Below are 10,359 nucleotides of genomic sequence, written 5' to 3' on the forward strand. Positions count from 1 at the left end.
GTGTCTGTAAGTCCCAGCTACTTGGGAGCCTGAGGCAGGAGAATCACTTGAGCCCAGGAGGTCAAGGCTACAGTAAGCCATGATCAGGCCACTGCACTCCAGCCTGTGTGAAAGAGCAAGACTGTTTCAAAAAATAAAAATTTAAAAAGGCCTGTAATTAAGTTATCAAGAAATTTTAAAATAGTTAAAGTAGTTATTTTCATTGTAAGAAAAGCTTCCCTTTCTCCCCTACCCCATCCCAGGTATTTAACAGGAAAGAATGGGCTTTCTTATACATTAATTTTAAACTTTTGTGAAGTAGCAACAATTAACCATCAATAATCTGGCATTTCTCTTTACAGTTGCCATAGAGTTTCCTTTTAATTCCACAAAGCCCTTATCCAGTGTTTTCATGAAACAAAGACTGAAAATTCTACATACCAATGATTATTTCTGAAACCAATGCTAAGTCAAAGAAATATAAAGCAGGGCATTACACTAAATTTCTGAATCTAGTACACTAAAAAGAGTGAAACCTAGAGAAAGTTACCTACTTTATAGAAGAAATAAAGACCTGCAAAAGCAGCTTGTATAATCATACTGTTTGGATGTGCAGCATCTAATTGAAGCAGACGTGTACTGTATTCATCCCTGCCCTATATCCTAGATCCCACCCTCCCCACCTCCAACAATCTATCATATACAAAGTATTGTGAGTAGGATTCCAAGGCTTTCCAGACAACCCACTGGATATAGTTAGTGTAATGCACTGGTGTGAAGCATAAGATACAAAAAAGTCCCTTTCAATCTTCATTCAAGTTCTGCTATAGAAGAAAATTGGTAGCCAAACTGATTCTTCTCACAAACGAACTATGCTCATAAGTTTTTCAGGAAATCTTAATGTCTTTAACCTTTCTATAGCTTCTTTATCCTAACTACTAGAATGTAGTCCATATGACCATTTCCAACTTTGCATTTCCTCTCCTGCCACTTCCACCTCTTCCTCCATGATCACCAGCTTCTTGAACTAGTTCATTTACCATCCGAATAAAATGCTCCTGGGGTTGGCTAATTTGCTGCAGCAATTAAGGATTCTCTTGACCTATCTGTTATAGTGATGCTGGAAAAGCAGGGAAGGACTCTATTGAGTAATTTGTCTCATCTGTCAAAACTGAGGCTGATTCTATAAAATTTCATGGGGATGTTCCCCAGAACTTGTAGTTGTTGCTGTCATAGTTGCAGCAGCTGAAGACACTGCTGAAGACTGAGGGGCCCTAGTAGTACCTGATTGGGGGTGGGGGGAGGTGCTCAACCACAGCCTGACTTTTTCTACCTCCAGGGATTCCTATTAAAAGGTACTGCACTGCTCTGTCAGGATTGTTGAAAACGGCCCTCAGGGACACAATTTCTTGCTCTTGTTTATAGCCCATTGACATGATCTCAGTTACCATATTCTCATAGGACTGACTTTTTACAAGTGCATTTGCAACTTCAAAAAGGTTTGGCAGAGAAGAATCCCCTGCTCTACTCTCATTTAATGTTGAGCTTGTAGCCACTGGTGTTTCTGCTGACTTTTCTGCAGGTTTATCTTGTTTCATTGCACTAGAAGGTACATGTTCAGGACATGGTGTTGTTGGTGGGATGATAGATGCAGGTGTGGATGTGGGAGCCAAGGCAGAGATGAGGGTTGCAGCCTGAGCCACAGCAGCTGCTGTGGAGGAACTCACTTCATAGTGGTGGCAGGATTTGATTGCTGCATTGTAGCTGGAACTGGTATTGTCATTACTTTGGGTTTTATCACCATAGACTCAACAAGTTTATATTTTTTGAGAGCAGTATCATCATTGAGGATTTTGCCTGCATAAAATAATTTTTGACCTGCTACCAGAAAGTCATCTTTCCTCTTTTCAGATTCAATCTTCCTTTTCAGTACTTTCACTGCCTCTTCAGAGTCGATGTTGAACTTGAAGGTTGGCTGCCTAAGTTTTGGGGTGATCTGTATGGTGCACTTCACAGCTCCACTGCAGGGCCATCGCTGGTGCCAGCCAGGCTGGGTCTGTGGCCCAGCCAGGCCTTGGGGTCACCTGCGCTCCTTGGGCTCTGAGAAGGAAGGTGGTGGGGTTGGAGGCTTGTCATATTCACCCATCTGGGTGGTCTCACCAACAGCCCAGGCCCAAAGTCATGCTGATGCCTCCTCAACTATGGCTTTCCTTGTTAACAAGTGCATTGAGTCTGCAGGAGGCACAAGGAACTCTGTGACATAAGAGAATCCATTAGTCCACCACAGGATGGTGGTCGTCATCATCATGACCTGCCCCTCAGTGTTAGACAAATTCTTAAGGTGACCCCAGAGATCTCCACCTCCTAGTGTTCGTGCTCTTGTGTGATCCTCTTCCCTTGTGTGTGAGTGAGACACATGACTTCCTTCTAGTCAATAGATAATGGCAAAGGTGATGGGATGTATATGTTTATGTCTATGTGATTACGTGATTACATGGTATTAGATTGTAGTGCTCATCTTGTTGGACTCTCTCCCTTGTTCACTTTGAGGAAGTTAGAGGCTATGTTGGGGAGCACCATGTAATAAGAATCTGTGGGAGACCTGTAGGACTGAGGGCAGCCTTTGGAGTGACAGGCTATAAGAAACTGAATCCCTCAGTCCTACAGTTACAAGAAGCTGAATTTAACCAGCAACTTGAGTGAAGCAGATCCTTCTCTTGCAGAGCCTGTAATGAGACTTCAGCTCTAGCGGACACTGATTGCAGCCTTGCCAGACCCTGAGCAGAGGACCTAGCTAAGCTGTGCCAGCCTTCTTCCCCAGAAACTATGAGAGAGTTAGTGTATTGTTTTAAGTCACTGAGTTTGTGGTAATGTTGTTCCTCAGTGACAGATAACTAACATATCTAGAAAACCATAGTTCATAGATTCAGTATCTATAAGCTTGGTGTAAGAATATTGAAAATAATTTTTAAAATTCATGTTTATGAGGCAGGGCAACATAGTGAGATCCCATCTGTAAAAAAATAATAAAAATAAAATTAGCCAGGCAGGTTGGCACCTGTGTGTAGTCCCAGTTACTCAGCAGGCTGAAGTGGGAGGATTGTTTGAGCCCAGGAGGTCAAGGCTAAAGTGAGCTGTGATGACACTACTGCACTCCAGTCTGGGTGACAGAGTGAGACCCTGATTCCAAAAAAAAAAAAAAAAAGAAAGAAAAAACATTTTCAAAGAAAACTATTTAGAAATAAACATTTGTAAAGTTGATGATTAAAGAGAGTAGGTCTTGGACAGAGGGAAATTATTATAGACTATGGAAAATCTTGACATAGAAATTATAGGCCATTGGTTTCTTAGTTTTTCTTTTTTATTTGCATATTTTTTATAAAAGCTGAATAATGAGCAGTGGTTTGTGACATGAAAGCATCACTCACCTATTTAGTGATGTGATAGGATCAGCGGCCTAACAATAGCAATTTGAAAAGAAAGATGAAGTACAGAAAAAGAGAGTAAAGAGGATGTTAAAGAATGCTTTGCTGTAACAGGGACGAGGCTGTCGAGGAGATAGATAGTATAGAGAATAAGAGTTTGAAGGAAGACTGCTATTTTTCTTTTTCTTTTTAATATGAAGACTTGAGCACATTTATACATCTACTTTAAAAAGAGCAATGGAAAGAGAAAGGGGATAAGCAATTTATAATGCACAGTTTCTAAGAAGGGGGAAGAGATAGAATTCAGCCTATAGCTAGAAATATCAATGACAGATGAAGGAGGGATACCACATCCCTCCTTAATCAACAATTAATCAACAGAAATGTGTGCAGGAAACGAAAGCATATATGCGTAAGTTTTTAGCTTTTTCTATGAAATAGACATCCAGGTTATATGCTATAAATGAGGAAAGATTTTGGGGAAGGGTAGCTTACACATTTGAGAAGGAATGTTTTGGGAAAAAGTACTGAGAAGAGTGAGACTATGGGTTTAATAGCCAAAGATCCTGAATTTGCTGGACAGTGAAGAGAGCCCAAGTGAGTTACTGTTTATACCTTCAGTGTAATATCCATCCTCCTTGTCATGGTTTTTTGAGACAATACCTAGCTACTTTGTGTCTAGACACAGAGAAAGCAGGTGTATTAATCCGTTCTCGCACTGCTGTGAAGAAATACCCGAGACTTGGTAATCTATAAAGAAAAGAGGTTTAATTGATTGAGAGTTCTGCATGGCTGGGAAGACCATAGGAAACTTACAATCAGGATGAAAGTCACCTCTTCACAGGCTGACAGGAGAGAAAAGGAGTGCCAGACGCTTGTAAAACCATCATATCTTGTGAGAACTCACTCACTATAAAGAGAACAGTATGGGGGAATTGCCCCCATGATTCAATGATCTCCCACTAGGTCATCATCATGACATGTGGGGATTATGGGATTAAAATTTAAGTTGAGATTTGGGTGAGGACACAAAGCTAAACTATATCATTAGATAATCATGTTAATCCAGAGCTTGTGTTTTGCCCAGTAGTTGAAGAATAAGAGAGAGGGACTAAGGAGTTTAGGTTATCGGCAATAGCATTATTGAAACAGGGAAATGTTAGACTCTAAGTAGGATAAGGAGGAAGTAAAGATAAGAGAGGCTGATGGATTGAAAGAAAGTCAAAAGATAAGTAATCTAAAGGTTCTGATGAGATATTAGCTTTCTTTTATTCTGAGAGAGTATATTGTCTTTCTGCAGAGGTTTCATTTCATGAATGAGAATGAAGAGGTATTAGGTTGCTACTTACATCTCTTCAACAGTACACACGAGACATTCTATATTTATAGCAATGCCTTTGAAAATATGAAACACTAGGAATAATACAAGAGCTAAGCTATTTCAATCCTGAAAAACCAATTATGCTGCTTTTTATGTTATTGTCGTAAGTTTTTTTTTTTGTTTTCTGTTTTTTTTTTTTTTTTTTTTTTAAACGGAGTCTTGCTCTTTTGCCAGGCTGGAGTACAGTGGCGAGATCTCCATTCACTGCAACCTCCACCTCTCGGGTTCAAGTGATTCTCCTACCTCAGCCTCCTGAGTAGCTGAGATTACAGGTGCACAGCACCACGCCCAGCTAATTTTTGTATTTTTAGTAGAGACGGGTTTTCATCATGTTGGCTAGGATGATCTCTATTTGTTGACCTCGTGATCCTCCAGCCTCAGCCTCCCAAAGTCCTGGGATTACAGGCGTGAGCCACAGTGCCCAGTCAGGAAGCAGTTTTTAAGGGAAAAAAATAACCCACTGTTCAAATGGTACAAATAAAACAACTAACATATTTATAAACTTTCATGCAGACCTTTTCATAATCCAAAAATTGAAACAGGAAAACTTATTTAAATATTTGAATATGCTAATATTAACATGAAGACCATATAAAAATATAGAAATATTTGCATATTAAAAGTTCGAGTGTAATCATATGTGTTTCAGAATATGTATTCTACTTAAGTTATTATTATTACATCTATGATACAGGTGATAGAAAATAATACTCAGAAAAGTTAAATATTTTGATCAAGGGTACCACTCAGTCACATAGTATTAAACCAGGATCCAACACATGCTCTTTTACTGTAAATATTGTTTTAAAAAATTATTTCCAGTTAAAAACATTATTACAGATGCTTGTAGATAGTTGAAATTAGTGTTTAGCATTATACGTTATAATTAATTATATTCAGTATTTATTTTCTTAGTAATTAAACTTTCTTAACTTTTTGACTTCCGATAAAAATTTAGAGTTACTACGAGTAAAACATGTATTTCTGAGGGATGAGCTTTCTAGCAAGAGGAAACAGCATGCACAAGTCCCTGAAGTGGGAGAATTATCAACGGACTCAATGTGTCTTGAATGGGGTGAGGAAGAAGGAAAATGATAGATAAGGTCAAAGATATAGTAGGGGTCCACATCAAGAAAGACCTCCTAGACAACTATAAGGATTTGATTTTTATCCTAATTGACATGGAGCAGAAGAGCGTTTGTGGGAAGGGATCTAGATGTGTTCATTTATTTAGAGGGAGGAAGTAGGTTTATAGATGGAGGGAATAAAGGGCAGATTAGAAACCAGAACATATTAAAGTACAGATGCTTATTAAACATGCAAGTGGAGATATCTAGAAGGCAAGAGGATATAAAAACTGTAATTTAGTGGAAAGGGTTGAATGGGTTGAGTTTATTGGTATAAATTTGGGATCCTCCGCACTTTGATGTTATGAAAAGTCATGGTCTTGGATAAGATTTCTAGAGGGTGTACCAGTCAGGGTTCAATAGAAGAAGCAGTTTCCCAAGAAGATAAATACAAGTTTGTTATAAGGATTTCAAATTATACATCTGTGGAAACTGATTAATAAGTCACTGTAAGGTAGTTATCTTTATGCCTAACAATATAGCTTGGGCCAGGCGCAGTGGCTCATGCCTGTAATCCCAGCACTTTGGGAGGCCGAGGCAGGTGGTCAGGAGATCGAGACCACCCTGGCTAACACGGTGAAACCCTGGCTTTACTAAAAATACAAAAAATTAGCCGGGGCATGGTGGCAGGGCCTGTAGTCCCAGCTACTAGGGAGGCTGAGGCAGGAGAATGGCGTGAACCCAGGAGGCAGAGCTTGCAGTGAGCCGAGATTGCGCCACTGCACTCCAGCCTGGGCAACAGAGCAAGACTCCGTCTCAAAAAAAAAAAAAAAAAAAAAAAAAAATACAGCTTGTACAGAGGGTGGGTAGTCAGAAAAGAAGCTTACCAAATGAAAGAGAGAGAAAGAACAATCTAAAACCTCCATGCATGAACAATGAACAAGAGTCCAATGAAGACAGACCAAAAAGAGTATCAGTTTTTGTCCCCTCTGGTTTTGGTGATGTGGGTGTTCTGCAGAAGCTGGAGCCCTTAGTCATGGAGCTAAAGACACACACCTGGCCCAGGAGACAGACAAGCTGAAGGAGGTTCCTTGGACGGTGTACCAGTGGCAGGCCTGAAAGCTGCCACTGAAACCAACATGTAAGCAACCAGTGTGTTTTACAAAAATGACTGTTGTTTCTTTTCCACCCTTCAATTCTCCCAAGAATCTCCTTTTTGACTCAGCCTAATCGGAAATAAACACGAAAAGGAACTCTAGGAAAGGTAGTTCAGTTTAGCCAAGCTGACATATTGCAAATTTGCCATATTGGGTGAGTATAGATGGAGAACAGATGAAGTCATAGGTCTAAATCCTGTGGCACTCAAAAATTTAGAGGTCAGGAACATGGGGGCTTCTATGAAGTGTCTTTAAAAGCAGAAGGCACAACTCTCTTAGTCCGTTTTTTTTTTTTGCTGCTATAATAGCAAACCATAGACTGGCTAATTAATTAATAATAGTTTATTTGGCTCATGGTTCTGGAGGCAGGAAAGTTGAGTTTGAGAGGCCACATCTGGTGAGGGTTTTCTTGCTGCCTCATAGCATAGGAGAAGACATCACATGGTGAGGAGGTACACATGTTTGACAGCAAGACAGAGAATAAAGCAGGCTGACCTCATCCTTGCATCAGGAGCCCACTCTCAAGACAATAGCATTAATCCAGCCATAAGCGCAGAGCTCTCAGGACCTAATAACTTCTTAAGGTCCCACCTTTTAATACTGTCATAATGGCAATTAAATTTTGACATGAGTTTAGCAGGGGACATTCAAGCCATAGCTATACCCTTCTTTATTAATTCTTAATTATTGTTGCCCACAAAAAGGATGTGATGGCTGCAGTTGGGACTATGCGATGGAGGCTACCTTTTGAAGATGAATGAAATACAAGATAGAAAATGCTCATATTGGTAATGATGCTCACTCTGGAACACCAGCCTTGGACCTAGCCCAGGACTGTGTTTACAAGAAGGAGAAGTCAAATTTGTCGTATTTAAATCACTGTTGTTTGGGTTTTCTACCACCTGCAACCAACCAAAATTCTAACTGATAGAGTAGATTCAGGAGAAAATGAGAGGTGAACAAATGAAGACTGAGTATAGACAGTATTTTGAAGAAATTAACTGTAAGTTGGAACCAGAAATGAATCTGTCACTGGAGGATAAGTGAGATTAGGGGAGATTTATTTTTATGATGGGAAACTACATTTTTTCTATGCTGTTTGAGAATTATTCAATAAAGAGGAATCATTTGATTATGTAGGAAAGATATGAAGAAATTGCATAATGAATAATGGAAAAAAATGAAAAATTCTAGAAGAAATATTTAACTAACTTGATTGCTTATTCAGAATGAGGAAATTTGTACTTGAATGATTTTTATCAAATGTCAATATTAATATCATTATAGTTGAAAAACTATAGGAAACAGTGCCTTCTGGGAATTTAAATGAATTTACATAAATTTTTATCCTATCATTGGAAATAAATAATATGTCATGTTTTTAATACTGTAAAGCTTACTTCATTGAAATAACTGGCAAGGTAGACTCTTATTTAAAACTTGTATCACTCAGGAAATCTTTAACTTGATTTTCACCCTTATTTGTAAAACATATTATTGTTTCTTGCATTTTAGCCCTGCATAACTCTTACCAATTTTATTGTACAAACACGATGTACTAGTTTGCTTTTCTTACTTAGCTATTAAAATTTCATACAGTAGAGTTTTAATTGAAATTCCATTTTTATAACTTTTCTCAATAATGATTAGTGATCTACCTTGAGATCATTAAACAATGCATTGAAATTCTCCTGCAATTAATTTTAGGCATAGCTCTGCGCACATACACTAATTTCTCTTTGGAAACATGATAATTTCTTAGTCCTATATAATACAAAGTAAAATTCTAGGTTGAAAATATTTTTTCTATTTCGATCTCAAGGGAAACATATTGTTTTATTATTTTGTTTTTATTTTTTGACAATCAAGAGGAATGAGGTTAGGGGTTAGAACAGTTTATATTTTGTTCATATTTTTGCATTATTTATTGCTTACCATAAACGTGATTATACAAAGAGGACATGCAGGAATTATATCATTGTCTCATCGTAACAGTAACAGTAGAGATGATTTAAGTATGAGACATGATAGTTAAAAATCAGGACTGATTAAATTTAGAGTTTTCTAAACTATAAAACTTAACTGAGTTTGCTAAATTTTAATCAACACATTTTCACAAAACATATTTGTCTATTTATCACCTTTGTTTCTGATATATTTATGGTCATCTTTTAAACATTCTGAGCCACTTGTTAAGCATATTTCCTGAACAGAATTCTTGCTGTTAACACTTAAAAATTTCACCCTTAACTAGCAAGACCTATTCTTGAAAACTAGCTATTTTCAGAACATAAAGTGTCACATTATCACTTAATAAAGCAAATTCTTAATTTTGTTATAAGAAACAAATTGTGAGCATAAATAGGCTTGTAACTATATTTCCTCGACAACTGAAAACATGTAGTACCAGTCCTGGCCTCCACATGGTGCTAGTGTTATGCACTGGAGCATGAGAAGCCAGAACTACCTAGTAATGCGAAATAACCACTCATATCGCCCATCAAAAATAACCCCAATAGTAAAACAACAGATTTGAACAAAGAGGCGCTGTACCTGAAATCCTTGCTTATGCAAAATCTGGCTCATTTACAACAATCATCTGGTTCGTGTACAAAATGATTTGCCAAATCATTTTTAGAAATTATAGTAAAGCTGAATAAAAGGTGGCAAAAATAATAATTTTAGATTTCTTGTTCCATCTTTGGGATCTCACCAACATCACATTCTTTTTTCCATGTGTTGCCTCTTCCATGGATGGTTATTTGGAATTACGTTAAGGAGAGGAAGTCCTTATGGGGTAGTGGAGGGTGGGGAGAAGCGGCTTCATAGGCCTTCTGCCAGGTTTTCTCCTTGGTCATTGTGATTCCTTTGAACTATAAAATTCACTTTCAAAGCCAAAATATAATTTATTTTGAATATTCCTATTTTCAGTCATATTCTTCACAACTTTAAAGTCAATGTATGTTCCTTTTTAATGTAAAATAGGCATATTCATTGAGTTTATGTCAGTTTTATGTGATATGTAAAATTTTACATCTCTCTGCCAATTGTATGACAGTTGAAAATGCTATAAAATATTACACAATATTTGGTCATTTTGCTCAGTTTCTTGACAGCTGACTAATGGATAATTGCATTGGTTTTATCTAAATCCTTCCTCGTCTTTTGTGATGGAATATAATTGTTTTCTTCACTTTACGCTGACAATTGAACCTTCATCCTCTATCAAGAGAATCTGAGCAACTAAAGAAGTGCTCCAAATAATGAACAAGAAGAGACTGATGTTTGGTATCTAAGTATCTTAAGCCCTTGTAGATTGCCTTGCAAATAATACAAACTGAATAAATATT

The 10,359-nt window shown here is 37.7% G+C and overlaps 1 pseudogene; it reads right to left on the reverse strand.

The window, feature by feature from the left end:
* Positions 1 to 782: 782 nt before the first annotated feature.
* On the reverse strand, positions 783 to 9,867 carry LOC105550978 (annotated as a pseudogene).
* Between the last annotated feature and the right edge of the window lie 492 nt (positions 9,868 to 10,359).

The sequence above is a fragment of the Mandrillus leucophaeus genome, unplaced genomic scaffold (genome assembly GCF_000951045.1).
Source record: "Mandrillus leucophaeus isolate KB7577 unplaced genomic scaffold, Mleu.le_1.0 Scaffold50, whole genome shotgun sequence".
In the NCBI taxonomy this organism is placed as follows: domain Eukaryota; kingdom Metazoa; phylum Chordata; class Mammalia; order Primates; family Cercopithecidae; genus Mandrillus; species Mandrillus leucophaeus.